The following is a 16,269-nucleotide window of genomic DNA, read 5'->3' on the forward strand; positions in this document are numbered from 1 at the left end:
TTAATAAAACATTCCTTCCTCTAAGACTAGTGCTCTAGTGGTAAATAAAGAGAAAACTTTTAAACTTTATGTCTTGCTGCCAGATCTTAGTTAATGCCAGGACCGATGTGATGTGTTTTGATGCATTTGATTCAGTTTCAGTGATTTTCGTTTTAGATTGGTACCGTACCATACTCGCCAAACCCTAAAATTGATGGTCGCTTTGTAAAATTCGAAGTCGCCCTTAAGTACCTAAATTTCAACCCTGATACTGGGTATGTTTTGACTAAAAATGGGTATGTTTTGGTTTTGGTACGTTTTGACCTAGTTCATAGTTTAGACCAGACATTGTTGAAATATGAAAGCAAATTGTAAACTTATGTTTATAATTTTTAACATATATTGTGCCTATTTTTGTGCTGGGGTGTCGTTAAACATTCATTCTAACATATATAAAAACTGAGTAGGTTTTGACTAAAAATGTGTACGTTTCTGTTAGAGCACGTTTTGACCTATTCCCAGAAAAAATCAAAGTAGGCCTATTCACGTTTATTGTACCAGATACGGTAAATTGTGATTAGTGCTTTCTACCCGGTACCCATCTTCATAAATCAAGGCTAATATTCGTTCCTCGTATTCAGCCTTGATACGTGTAGTCAAGATTACTGATATCCACTACTAGCGCCCTCTATTGGAAGAAAATGTGTAACACCGATTATGTCCCTTACACGATGACATCGCTGACCAATCACAGCATCGGTAACATGTGACAACCTTGAAAGCAATATCAAAAATTAACCGCCGAAACCTTTTTTTTTAACACATCGTGACAAACACGACACGTTTCCACGGACGCTGACGCTGCCATCTTTGTTTACAATAACAAGGGAATCTATAAGGAGCGTTGCGATTCGTTGCAATCAGATCTCATCGCATCCAATGAAATTTAAGCATTTTGTGGCACGATTTCTTGACATGTATCAAGGCTGAATACGAGGAACGAATATTAGCCTTGATTTATGAAGATGCCCGGTACCATACCGAAGGCAAAATGTTACAATTATAAAGTACAGTAACTGTCACTATGAATATACAACAACATAGATGCTAAACAGCTAAATCGAATGAAATAAATGCAATTGATACTTACAATTACTATAAAATTGACAAAAATGCAGTATTCTAGCAGATATGGCAACCTTGCGGCGTTTCCCACCTCACGTACGTGACTTTGCGACTAGAACCGCCACTGGGTCGCTGGAGAGACTTGCGCCACTTGAAAAATATTCAACCTATTGTGAAAGTCGACGTTGCATGTTTTATACCCCCCTTAATTCAGTTACAGTAGTACTACCCTTTACAGTTTAGACTGACCATTCAAAATTCGCGCCAAAATTCCTTCAAATCAAAACTGCGCACCTTTTCTCTTTGGCATATTAACTGCTCCATTCAAAATTCCATAGCACCACCACCCACCCCCGCCTGCTACCGATCCCGGTCGGACTACTGGTGCCATCTTGCACCTGCCAGTGCAGGCGGTCCCGCCTCCCCCCCCCCCCCCAACTTTCTGTCTTGGACGACAGAGCTTGCTCCGCAAGCACTTGCGCCCACGACAGGCGTGCGCTACAACAGCTTGCTCTGAATGTGCACGTTAAACCCTATAACCTGACCTGACCAGTTACAGTAGGGGAGACCGGGGCTGGTTGTCACATTTTTTATGTTGTTACATTTCTACAATTTATAAAATCTTATTATCAACTGATTTTCTTATAAAGTTTAAGTCGTTTATATCAGTCATATAGTGTAAAGGTAAATTTCGCCCAGCTTCATTTAAATATAGGATTCTGGCAATTGAAAATATTAAAATTATTGAGACAACCTGCCCCGTTACGGTGTTGGTTGTCACAGGTCCTGAGGTTGGTTGTCACTATATGTTTAATGTACTGTAGATCCTGAAATTAATGCGATCGTAATATCAGTGCAAAAACTGCGACTCGTGTTATTCGCATTAATAATATGACGCATTTATTTCTTTGTTTTGTCTATGTGTCCCACGTTATTAAAACAAAACAAAGATTAAAATTCTAACATATAAGACAACTGGAAATAAATTCATTGTAGGCAAGTCTGACTAATTTTTATACTGGGGGGCAAATGTCCTAGCCAACATTTCTACTGGGGGGCATATGTCCTAGCCAACATTTCTACTGGGGGGCAAATGTCCTAGCCATCATTTCGACTGGGGGGCAAATGTCCACCTATCCATTTTTGGACTGGGGGGCAAATGTCCTGGATTCACTCGAACATATGGCACCTAATCGCTCACATTTCCTTGACCACCACGATTACGGTACCGGTTGGTCACCGAGACGTTATAAAAAGAATATTAACCGAGGATGTACAAGAAGCCTACAGACGTGTATATAAAATAATTTTTGGCCTCATATGTATTGATGTATGTATGTATGTATGTATGAATGTATATACACTTTTAAACTTTGATTTGTTTAGCGACACCACTAGAGCACATTGATTTATCAATAATCGGCTATTGGATGTCAAACATTTGGTAATTCTGACTTAGTCTTAGAGAGGAAACCCGCTACATGTATCCATTAGTAGCAAGGGATCTTTCATATGCACCATCCCATAGACAGGATAGTACATACCACAGCAAATGATATACCATCCTTGGTATGTATGTATGTATGTATGTATGAATGTATGCATGTACGCATGCATGTACGTATGTATTATATGCATGCAGGTATGTAAATTGCAATTCACCATGCTTTTGCGTTACCGGGGTTGGTTGTCACGTGTTATTGTATGTGACAACCAACCCCCGACACCGTGTGACAACCTGCCCCCTCACGACCCATTCACAATAATTACTGTCCGTCAGACCAATGTACTAGTCTATTATTTATAAGTTCACTTCATAAGAAGCAGACTTTCATATCTGTTTAACACTGTACTAATCTGAAACAAAATGTACAAATGGTAAAAACTAGAATATAATGATATTAATATTAAAAAAATACATACAGAGCGGAAAAAAAATGTCAAGTTTTTAAATCTCAAAAAAATGCCGTGAATTCTTTGTAATTTAAATATGACGGAATACAAACATTTCAAGCAACATACCTGTGTTAGTCCAGTACGCTTACGCCGTTTAATGGAAGAGATATGGCCACTGTGGCTAGCAACCCGTGTGACAACCAACCCCGGTCTCCCCTACTGCAATTAATATTGCGTTTGACTAATATTGCACAACACGGGGAAGTAATTTCAATATGGTTTTTATTCTTCTTCTTATTACAACCGGCCTCGGTGGCGTCGTGGTTAGGCCATCGATCTACAGGCTGGTAGGTACTGGGTTCAGATCCCAGTCGAGGCATGGGTTTTTTAATCCAGATACCGACTCCAAACCCTGAGTGAGTGCTCCGCAAGACTCAGTGAGTAGGTGTAAACCACTTGCACCGACCAGTGATCCATAACTGGTTCAACAAAAGCCATGGTTTGTGCTATCTGCCTGTGGGAAGCACAAATAAAAATCCCTTGCTGCTAATCGGAAGGGTAGCCCATAAAGTGGTGACAGCGGGTTTCCTCTCAAAATCTGTGTGGTCCTTACCATATGTCTGACGCCATATAACCGTAAATAAAATGTGTTGAGTGTGCGTCGTTAAATAAAACATTTATTTCTTTCTTCTTATTATCGTATATACCAAATTAAATAATCGAGCTTACACTTACAGTGTTGAATAATAATGACAGGCTAATAATAATTCCAAGTTGTTGTCTGTCTTTTGCATGCAAGTGTTTCAAAGACACTGAAAACGAGGCCAGCGTTATTTACCGTGTTTGCATGTTTATTTAAAAACATAGGCGTCGGAAGATGGCAGCAGCTGGGGATGGGGGGGGGGGGGGGGGGGGGGGCACTTATTAAATGCAAGTTCATATTGTGGCCAACCCCCCCCCCCCCCCCCCCAGTTTTAGAGTTGGGGGCAGTGCCCCCTGGAACCCCGTTTCCGACGCTTATAAAAAAAATAGGTCAAGGCTAACTGGAAAACATGAACAAGTGTCCCTCTTTCTGTTTGTCTGTCTCCGTGGGGAGAAACGTAGCTTAGTGGTAAAGCGCTCGCCTGATGCACAGACGGTCTGGGATCGATCCTCGTCGGTGGACCCATTGGGCTATTTCTCGTTCCAATCAGTGCACCACGACATGTATATCAAAGGCCGTAGTATGTACTATCCTGTCTGTGGGATGATGCATATAAAAGATCCCTTGCTGCTAATCAAAAAGAGTAGCCCATGAAGTGGCGACAGCGGGTTTCCTCTCTATATATATCTAGGGGTTAGTGCCAGAACTCATTATATGATGAATTATACAAAAATGAGTTAATCACCTTGTCAGCATCATGGGAATGTGTACTATCATTTCACAATGTCTCATTCAAATCAATCATTTATTTATGTTTTTATACATCAGAACCCAAACCAATGATCTTTTATGTCCATTTCCACAAAAGGCCAAAACCATGTTTTCAGCACTACCTTATTCTGTCTCTCTAGAATTTTGTAGTATCACCCATAGCTGACAGACATAACATGTTAACTTACAACACTGGATTGTGGTGGGCTGTAAACGGAGAAGATTGAATCCTAGGTGACACGTTAATGGCAAGTGTGTAGTGCTTAAACATCTGGAATGTGGTAAAATGTATGTGTTGTTAACTAGTTGCTGAATAATAGCCGGTTATGTAAATACTTGAATCAGAAGTGACTGCAGAGTCCATTTAATTCTACAAAAGAAACACGCAGTTGAGAAAATATTAACTGAACAGAGACATAAAGAAACTAGTTCAAAAGGAAAGTTATTTTCCCTTATTTTAGTTTGAATAGTTACTATGTGTATTAGAGAAAAATAATATAACTAAATTAATTTGCCGGGGGCAGGACGTAGCCCAATAGTAAAGTGCTGGCCTGATGTGCGGTCAGAATAGGATCGATCCCTGTTAGTAGAATCATTGGACTACATGTATTTCTCGTTCCAGCCAGTGTTTCACTACTGGTGTTACAGACTATGATGTGTACTATTCTGTATGTGGGACGATGCATATAGTAAAGATCCCTTGGTGCTACTAAAAAAAAATAGTTGCCCATAGTTTCCTCTCTAAAATATATTTGTGGTTATTAACCACATGTCTGACACCACATAACTGTAGTTGTGTTGAGTGTGTCATTAAATATAAAATTCCGTTCTATATATATATTTTTTAAACATAGCTCCCATATGCAGCAACCTTAGTTTAAAATTATTAACAAGCTATGTCTGTATTGTGTAGACAATTTGAATATTATATAAAAAAAAAAATAAGTTGCAATTTAAAATGAAAATGCCTGGGAATTGTTTATTGTAATAAGGATGCTGGCCCAAAGATGATAAATGTTTTATGACCATACGCAATAAAATAGTTTAATTTACTTAGCATAGAGGGAAATTAGTTTATATTATTTCGAAGGCATCATCACAGGATTGTAACTTTTCTAGTCATTGTATATTTTATAGACATTATATAATATTTGACATATAGTTTAAAATGAATTAGCAGATTAAGGTCAAGCACTTTTCTTTAAATCCGAGTCCGTTCATGGCAGTTCATATTATAACTAATTGGTTAGAAGAAGCGACCCCTTTATGTAAATGACATAAAATAAGAGCCTTCCTAGTTCTCCTCATAACTCTAAAACACTAGCTATTTATTATAAATCGAAATATCGCCTGGGGGTAAATCGCGGCACCGAATCCCTACAAGTGCTATTTCCACCGCGACCAAGCGGTATTTTTTTTCTCAGATCGTCAGACTTAATGTCGCCAGTTCGCTAGAGATTCCACGGTCGCGCGGAGGTATTACGTAACTACTGGCCACATGGCCTCCGCACCTGGCTGGGTGTGTATTAGATGACCGTCGCGCAGAAGTATTACGTAACAAGTTGCCCACCTGGATAAGTGCAATGAACTGCACACGGCCCTCTAATTAATATCGCCACAGGCGAAAACAAAATTAAGAGCATGTCCCGTCACACACCCCCACCTCAAAAAGGATATTTCCTCTACTCTAGGAATAGGGAAATATACTACATTAAAACAAAAAGGTGCGTTAACCGACGCATACGGGCATTATAACACATGTAATAATAAGGTGACTACCAGTAATCAAACTGAGTCTCTGGGTCCCTGGTGTACAAATAAAATATATAAAAACAAAACAGAAATCAAGAATGTCAACACATTATCATAACGTTCAACTTTGGGACAGGGCATCAGCGATTACATTGGATGTGCCCTTGATATGTTCAATGGTAATTGGGTATTCCTGCAGAAGACGACTCCATCTCAACTCTCTCTGGTTGGAGGCTTTCATTAGGATGGTCTAGTCTGTCTTCGTCTTCTTGGAACAGCACAGCTCCAGCACCCACGTCACTGGCACCCACAGCTAGCTTGAAAAGCCTTCGTACTCTCGTGCTGCCATCACGGGAGACGAGGAGAGTATCTGCTTGAGACGGTTGAATGACTTCTCGCATTCATCTGGCCAATGGAACTTCGTTTCCTTCTTTTTCAGCGTCGCACGTTTTCCAGGTTTTCTCCGATAGGCATGCTGTCGAATCGGTGTAGCGTTAGGTTCCAAGCGCACATCCTGGCTTAAGGTGTTGGTAATCGTTGGAAGGTTCTGACAAATGGAAATATTGTCTTGTTTCAACGTAGTCAACTTTTCTCGCCGGGTCTCAAGTCTGCTAGAATCTGGTTGTTGGCCAACTTGACCTCTGCAGTCTTGACGTCATCACAGGAAATTGAGTGACTCTCAATTTGGACAGGCAACACTGGAACTATCGGCAGTCTGTCAAAATAACCTTTTAGCAAATTGATGTGACAATACCTACTTTTCCTAACCCTATCAGGAGTGTTTATCACATACCCTGTCTCATTAACCCGTTTGAGCACAACATAGGGCCCGAAATACCTGTTCTGCACAAAACCCCGTTTAATGGGAAGGTACAGCAGCACCTTATCCCCTGGTTTAAATTCCCGACTCCTAGCCTTCCTATCAAACACTGATTTTATTTTGCTCTGAGCATGGCTCAGTTGCTTCCTATCCTTTCTATCTCTAACTCTCTTATTCATTAATACTCCCTTGTCCACAGTTAACAAGGTAGTGCGAGCTGCCAACAAATTTGGATCAGCCCCCTGCTCTAGTACCAACTCTTGTCTATTACAAGGTAAATCCCCTCTATCAAACACAACTGGTTCAATTCCCCTCTGCGGGAGATCAACAGGTTCCACCACATTTAATTCCTCAGTTGACTTATCTACCATTTTACTGATAACCTCATCCACTCCAATTTCACGGCTCACACACGTATCAGACAAATCACAAATATCCTCTGGGTCTCGTTTTACCCTTCTGGCCATAGCCCTAGTCTTTACACACGCAGGATATTTAATCTCATCAACCTCACACTCTTCTATGAGTAAAGGGCTGTCTTTCATTAACAATTGGTCACATTTCGGCTGACAACACTGACTAGTCAAATCATTACCCAGCAATCCTCCTATGTTTTCAACGGGCAAGTCCTTCACAACACCCATAATGACTGGTCCCGTCACAAACTTCGAACACAAGAAAACCTTATGTAACCTGACAACCATATTTTCTCCGGTAACCGAGGTTAAAGCCAAACTACGTCCTATATCTGAATTCTTAATACCAGCTAAACACTCTAGCGTGATCAAACTCTGACTACACCCGGTATCTCTATAGATTGATATTGCCTTAGGACTCAATTCTTGTTTCACATCACAAACCATACCAGTGGACACATACGGGTTTACTTTCTCTGCCATGGGACTAACCATTAACTCTCTCGCTAACGGAGCTGGCCTCACTAAACCGACCACTTGCGCATTATCGCGTTTCCTTTTAAAACAGTCGCCGACAAGATGGTTATCCTTTTTACAGTAACTGCAATGTGGACGAAAAGTTCGTGCATTGGCTGATAATGCAGGCCTATCCTTCCTTTGCCCACCAGGTGCATTCCTTGCCTGACTAGCTGACCAACTAGATGACTCTCCCCGATAGTTACTTTCCCGGGAAAAACCTGGCTGAAATTTCTTCTTATCACCCTGTTGTAAAGAGCTACCCTGTACTGCATGAGCTTTGTGTATTAACACGTAATCATCTGCCACTATGCCTGCCTCCTCTATCTTTTTGACATCACGATCCTCTAAATGAATACGTAAGCTAGCTGGTAATCCATTTTTAATGTCCTGTAAGATCAACAACTCCCGTAACTCGGTATATGACTCTACCTGATGAGAAATCACCCATTTATCAAACATCCCTGCCTTCTTAGCCACAAACTCACTATAAGACTGACCCTGCGTTTTTCTCAACTCGCTATACCGTAAACGATAATCCTCAGGTCGTAATTCATACGCCCTCAACACTGCCGCCTTAACTAGGTCGTACTGACTTGCTCGCTCATCACTCATTGAATTATAAGCTACACTAGCCTTCCCCTTAAACTTAGACACGGCTAACAATGTCCACTTAGACTGCGGCCAATTTAGCTGCTTAGTGGCCCGTTTAAAAAGTTGGAAGAACATATCTACCTCCTGGTCATCAAATACAGGCACTGATCTATAAGCCTCCGACATGTTAAAACCATTTCCTGCCTCACGTCTAACTTCTTCAGTATTCAAATTTAACTCATGTTCCACTTTTAATTTTTCTAACTGGAATTCTCTATCCCTATCTCTCTCTTCTCTCTCTCTCTCTCTCTCTTCTCTATCCCTCTCTCTATCTTCTCTATCCCTCTCTCTATCTTCTCTATCTCTACCTCTCTCTTCTCTATCTCTATCTTCTTTTTCTCTCTCTCTCTCTCTCTCTATCCCTCTCTCTACTCTCTCTAATGCACGTTCCTCTCTTTCGTACTCAAGCTTTTTAAAAGCTAATTGTTGTTCCACACTTAACTCATTTATCTCTATCTCTGGAACAATCTCACTGTCTTCCATAACAGGCCTATCACCAAACACTTCCTGGATAATAATTGTCTTTATATCACCTAAGGTTTTAGCTGATGTTAAATCAATTTCCCGCTCACTTGCGATTTCAACTAATTCGGCCTTACGTGCTCGCTTAATCTCCACTACACTGAGCGTAGGCCTATCCAGCAAATTCTTATCCATGTTTAGATATGACGCAATTATTATTAATTAATTTTCTAGTGAACAACGTTGCTACTTCTAGTTATTTGTAAAAATAATTTATAAAGCCCCCATTTACAAACAATACTTTTTTAAAATATGCATGTCCCGTTTCAGATCCGGGACGAGCGCCCCAATTTTCTACTCCTGTCACGGGGATTCTATAATACCCGTAACTGAATAAAACACGATTGTCCAAATATCTCTCCTAACTGTATATCTATTAGATCTCTCTGTGACAGGCGGTATATACCCGCTTTGGCTCGTCTAGGTATGATCAGAGATACGATCTTATATAAAGTATATATTATTATAGCACGTTTAGCTCACTAGAAAACACAACAAAAACACAATACACTTTGGAATCTGTATTAACCTACGCTGACAAATGCACAGCCGCAGTAGTTAATTAATAACAACAATAATAACAACCCAGAACTGATCACTTAATTAGTTAATCTCTAGGTGTCTAGGTTACACAATATGCGAATCACTTCACCGTGACACAACACCCACACGTGTGATAATTGAGAAACGCTTCTAGGAGAAGTTAATTAATAAAGGAATTACCACTCTATTCCTAACTGGTTAATTTTTAATTAACCCTTACTACTCGTTCAGTAACGTGTAATAATTGAGAAACGCTGCCAGGAGAACTTAATTAATAAAGGAATTACAACACTATTCCTAACTGGTTAATTTTTAATTAACCCTTAACTACTCATTCAGTAACCTTGTAACACAGAATTAATACTGGTACCTATCACAATAAAGACAATAACCTACAGTTTACCTAGGTCTTCTAGGATGACTGGCTAAGCTTTATATTACCAAATACTCGTCTAATGTTAAAACAAAAAGTCTACGACTTACTTCGCCAGATGACCGAAGACACTGTCTAAAGAATATTGGTATAATACAGTATTAAAATATTTAAAGTCACATCAATCACATCAAGGTTATACACAGAGCAGAAAATATATAATTACCAAAGTCCCGTCTGAACTCATATAGATCGTTCAGTGGACGACGTCCGTGATCCCCTGGAGCCTTCCTAGTTCTCCTCGATATCTAAAAAAAACTAGCTATTTATTATAAATCGAAATATCGCCTGGGGGTAAATCGCGGCACCGAATCCCTACAAGTGCTATTTCCACCGCGACCAAGCGGTATTTTTTTCTCAGATCGTCAGACTTAATGTCGCCAGTTCGCTAGAGATTCCACGGTCGCGCGGAGGTATTACGTAACTACTGGCCACATGGCCTCCGCACCTGGCTGGGTGTGTATTAGACGACCGTCGCGCAGAAGTATTACGTAACAAGTTGCCCACCTGGCTAAGTGCAATGAACTGCACACGGCCCTCTAACACAATTAATATCGCCACAGGCGAAAACAAAATTAAGAGCATGTTCCGTCACACTCACAAACAGGACATATGATAAGCATGGTTTAAAAATATCATGTGCTGGCTTGCCATTAAATATTTCTTTTCCATCCATGTCAATGTCCAACTAGTCCACAACTTTAACGGCGTGTGTGTGAGTGTATATATATATATATATATATATATATATATATATATATATATATATATATATATATACAGTATATATATATATATATATTAGGGTAGCCACGATTTTATATTGGGGGTGGAGTGGGGATAGAGGGCACTGCATCTTTTTATTTTATTATTATTTATTTTTTAATGAAAAGCTGGTATTAAAACAATGTTGACATACTGCAATTATTTCATGAAGATTTCCACTATTTTGTTTTCAGCGAGACTAAGAAGAGTGAATGACAAGGAATGTCCGCTAGTTGTTGTGCTTGGATAGAAACCAACCGAGACTAGTCGGTTTCGTCTTGTTTTACAAGAAAATGAGACAGGAGAAATAGTGGTACGTTATATGAAGTGTTCTAGTTGTTGTGGCTGGATTTTTTTTTTTTTCATCCTGCAACCACTGTTTCTATTGAAAGATTATGATGACGGATAAAGCAAAGTTATAAACTTACAGTAGCAGCAGGGATGTGGAAATGCATAAATGCGCTTTTCCATTTCGTCTAAAAAAACCCAAAAACATGATGTTCAATACTGTTGACCACACAAGGTTCATTTGCATGTTTTCACGATTTCAAGTTTATGAGGTGTGCCTTATATTATAAGTTATAACCAGTTTAGATTTGTTAGCATTGAATGCAATTTTTGACCGTTCCATGGGTTGCAAACAACAATTTTCCGTCAGGAGCCCTTGAGTGGCCCCTGGACCCCGGCAGAATATGACTTCTGACATCACTCTTGTGACGTCACATGCATAGCTACATTACAAAATCGCTCATTTGACCTCTAGGTTACCGTACAGTGTAGCTGAATTAACAGAAACAATAGCTGTTCCCCTTAATTTTTATTGTCTGCAAGATAAAGAAAATAACTAGTTAATGACAGGATATCGGCGTTATCCAGTTCAGAACGAATGAGAATTTCCCATTCTTACCTTTACAGGATAAAGCCAATATCCTACATTATTAAATAGTTATTCTCTATATATTATTATTATTAATATATATTTTATATTATTATTATACGCCCATCTTTAACTGATTGTGTTATGGTATGGTATGGTGTTGTCCGTCTGAGTTGTTGTTCATCCCTCTGTCTGTCTGTAAACTCTTTGTTTCCAGAGCAGATCTTTCTTATCAATTCATATAGGATCATCAAACCTTGCATGCAAGTACAACCTGGTGCATCACATATCAACGTGCTCTAGTCGTGTCATTCAACAAAACAAAATTTACTTTATTTTATAACAAAGTCACATCAACCTACTTTTCACACATTACTGCACATTAAAGGAAACCCTGTGTTGCGTACCATAACTAGGTCACCATGACCTACTTTGTAAGTATTACTGCACATTAAAAGAAATCCTGTATTGACAAAGAGTGAGGTCGTGTATCAATACAGACCTGTATTAACACTTCAAGTTTCTGTTTGATATGGATATGTATTGACAAAAAGTGAGGTCGTGTATCAATATGGACCTGTATTAACACTTCAAGTTTCTGTTTGATATGGATATGTATTGACAAAGAGTGAGGGCGTGTATCAATACGAACCTGTATTAGCACTTCAAGTTTCTGTTTGATATGGATGTGTGTTGACAAAGAGTGAGGGCGTGTATCAATACAGACCTGTATTAACACTTCACGTTTCTGTTTGATATGGATGTGTGTTGACAAAGAGTGAGGGCGTGTATCAATACAGACCTGTATTAACACTTCAAGTTTCTGTTTGATATGGATATGTATTGACAAAGAGTGAGGGCGTGTATCAATACAGACCTGTATTAGCACTTCAAGTTTCTGTTTGATATGGATATGTATTGACAAAGAGTGAGGGCGTGTATCAATACAGACCTGTATTAGCACTTCAAGTTTCTGTTTGATATGGATATGTATTGACAAAGAGTGAGGGCGTGTATCAATACAGACCTGTATTAACACTTCAAGTTTCTGTTTGATATGGATATGTATTGACAAAGAGTGAGGGCGTGTATCAATACAGACCTGTATTAACACTTCAAGTTTCTGTTTGATATGGATATGTATTGACAAAGAGTGAGGGCGTGTATCAATACGAACCTGTATTAGCACTTCAAGTTTCTGTTTGATATGGATATGTATTGACAAAGAGTGAGGGCGTGTATCGTGTATCAATACAGACCTGTATTAACACTTCAAGTTTCTGTTTGATATGGATATGTATTGACAAAGAGTGAGGGCGTGTATCAATACAGACCTGTATTAACACTTCAAGTTTCTGTTTGATATGGATATGTATTGACAAAGAGTGAGGGCGTGTATCAATACAGACCTGTATTAACACTTCAAGTTTCTGTTTGATATGGATATGTATTGACAAAGAGTGAGGGCGTGTATCAATACAGACCTGTATTAACACTTCAAGTTTCTGTTTGATATGGATATGTATTGACAAAGAGTGAGGGCGTGTATCAATACAGACCTGTATTAACACTTCAAGTTTCTGTTTGATATGGATATGTATTGACAAAGAGTGAGGGCGTGTATCAATACAGACCTGTATTAACACTTCAAGCTTCTGTTTGATATGGATATGTATTGACAAAGAGTGAGGGCGTGTATCAATATGGACCTGTATTAGCACTTCAATTTTCGGTTTGATATGGATTTGTGTTGACAAAGTGTGAGGCATGTATCAATACGGACCCTGTATTAGCACTGTTCGATACGGATGTTTATCAATACAGACCTATATTAGCACTTCAATTTTCGCTTTGGACCAGTATCAGCATGAACCAGCACTGACTGTGGAATATGAGTTGAGATGACCTGTATTGGCATGAACCGATAATGACAGAGAATAACCAATATTACGATTGCCAAGTTCTGTTTGATATGGACCTTTATCGACATGAACCGATAATGACAGAGAATAACCAACATTGTAGAGATGTTTCATATCAACCTGTAGTTGGCATGAATCGATAATGACAGAGAAGGACCAATATTACGATTGTTAGTTTATGTTTGATATGGACCTGTGTTGGCATGAACCGTGAAGGACCAATATTAGTATTGCTAAGTTTGGTTAGATATGGTTCTGTTTGATATGGACCTGTATTGGCATGGACCAGTATTGACAAAGAATGACCAATATTAGATGTTTGATATCAACCCGTATTTGCATGGACAAATATTGACAGAGAATGACAAATATCAGAATTGCTTGGTTCTGTTTGATATGGAATTATTGGCATGCACCACTTGTATGTACATAAAAAAGGTAAAGAATGACCTGTATTTGTACTGTATGGTTCTGTGTTATTGTTCTGTAATTCTGACTTCATCTGTGGAGAGAGATCAGTTGATTTATAAGTATATCAACATGGTGAAGTGTATTTGGGTGGAGGCATCGAAACAAGTCGAGAACCGTCATTTATGATTGCCATATATCAAGAAGGTCTACATATACAATATCAGTACACTGAGACACGTGATTTGAATGAGTAAATATCAGTATGTCTGTGAAGGAATTCTATAGAAGAAATCATGGGGATTGTAAACTTGATAAAAGTGTCGCAATCTATAGATTACCAGGTGTGGATTTTGTGGTAACCTGCACATGGGAATTCTATAGGGACTTTAAACTCGATAAGTGTTAAATCTAGAGGTTACAAAGTGTGTATTTTGTTGTATCATGCACATGGGTTACCACACACTGTATATTTCGATGCCCGGTTAGGGTAATATATGCACAGCTATTTCTGGTTTTACCTTTTAATATTTCATTTCTTCCATCTATAATTAATGTTGCATACATTGGTGGTGTGGAGATTTTGGCTTTATCACTTTGTGTTGGTCAAAGGGTAAGAAATCCTAAGTCAAACTGACTGTTTGTAATAATCAGTATGTAATGTCAGTGCAACTAATATCATGTATATACTTTGTTTTGTTTTCAACACTGGATTAACAATCTGAATCAACTGAATTGTGCAAGAAATGCAAAATTTAAGCATTATTTTCATTTATACTTTCACAACTTATGACACTTATTCACCACTCCTTTTCTTAAATAATCAATTACTAACATATGCAAATATTTTTTAAAATTATCTCTAACTGCATTATAATAAAACAAAAGTTTCAGTTATTAATTATAACAAATACATTTCATTGAATTTAATTAATTGTACTTCTCAAAACAAACTACGGTTACTGTACATTTGATTCAATCTGACAACTAACTATAATGCCTACCAATCTAATTAAAATTAGCTCCACTGGTTAATTACTATTGGAGCTCATGTCCAGTTGACCTTTCATTCAACCAATCAAAACCTTACTTGTAAAATCATGCCAGTGATTTGAAAAGAATTTGAAAACATTCGGGATTATGCCGAGGGTATACGAAATGATTCAGGTGAATTACGAAGTATGCCGAAAACTAATTTCAATATAAATTTTGTATATAAAATTCGTTTCAAGACGACAATAAAACCCCATGATGGTATAGCCATAAAATCTGTTTATAGTATACAATCCAGAGTTTATTATTGCACTTTCCCCCCAGTTTTTTAATGTTGAAATAGACCAACAAGTTCGCCTATTGCATAAATAATCTCGCCCGATATTTTTAGAATTTGTATGCTCCCGAATAATGCTATATTATTTATAGATGAAATGTCACCTGGACATGGGAGTCCACGCAATGCTGTTAGATCTACTGGTAGACCGGTAGAGCTAATTTTAATCAGATTGAATGCCTACAACTTAAACCTATATGAATCAAATGTTCTGCACAAAATCTTTGTTATTCCACTCAAATTGCGTGCAGTCCATATTTGGTTTGTAAATTTGAGCAGTAAATCTAGATTCTGGACTTGATATATCCTGAAATTTTAAATAATTTTGTGAAAATTCAGAAATGCAACTAACATCTTTAATCTACATCATTAAATTTACACATGTATGGTAGACATTTTGGTGAAAGAATAGAATATAACCAGCTTGTGTCACTAACATTTTGGTGAAAGAATAGAATATATCCAGCTTGTGTCACTAACAGATTTTGTCAGCCTTGACTAAATACTGAGATGGTGGTTGTCAAATTTTAATAAAAGGAAAAAAGGACAGAGCAGAAATTGTAGAATAAAAAGTGTTTTGTTTATTTATTAATTTGTTTGGGGAGGGGTAGGGGTAGGGGTATTAAAACATTCAACTATGAGCACCTCATGTCAAAACCACCTATCTATAAAAAGGTTCCTACTATCAAAGACTTTATTTTAATTTTTCTATAAAAATGTAGTCACTTGCTCATGAATGCTTGATTACAGAGAAATGATATTCATTCAAACTGAAATATTAAACACCCCGCGGGCCCATGCTTACAAAGCTTTAAAGTTTCCAGACCTACATGTCACTTGGATGAGACTTTATTAAAGGCACTGTTCTGAGTTTGCTGCCATTCATGGTTGTAAGAT

The sequence above is a fragment of the Gigantopelta aegis genome, chromosome 3 (assembly GCF_016097555.1).
Source record: "Gigantopelta aegis isolate Gae_Host chromosome 3, Gae_host_genome, whole genome shotgun sequence".
In the NCBI taxonomy this organism is placed as follows: Eukaryota; Metazoa; Mollusca; class Gastropoda; order Neomphalida; family Peltospiridae; genus Gigantopelta; species Gigantopelta aegis.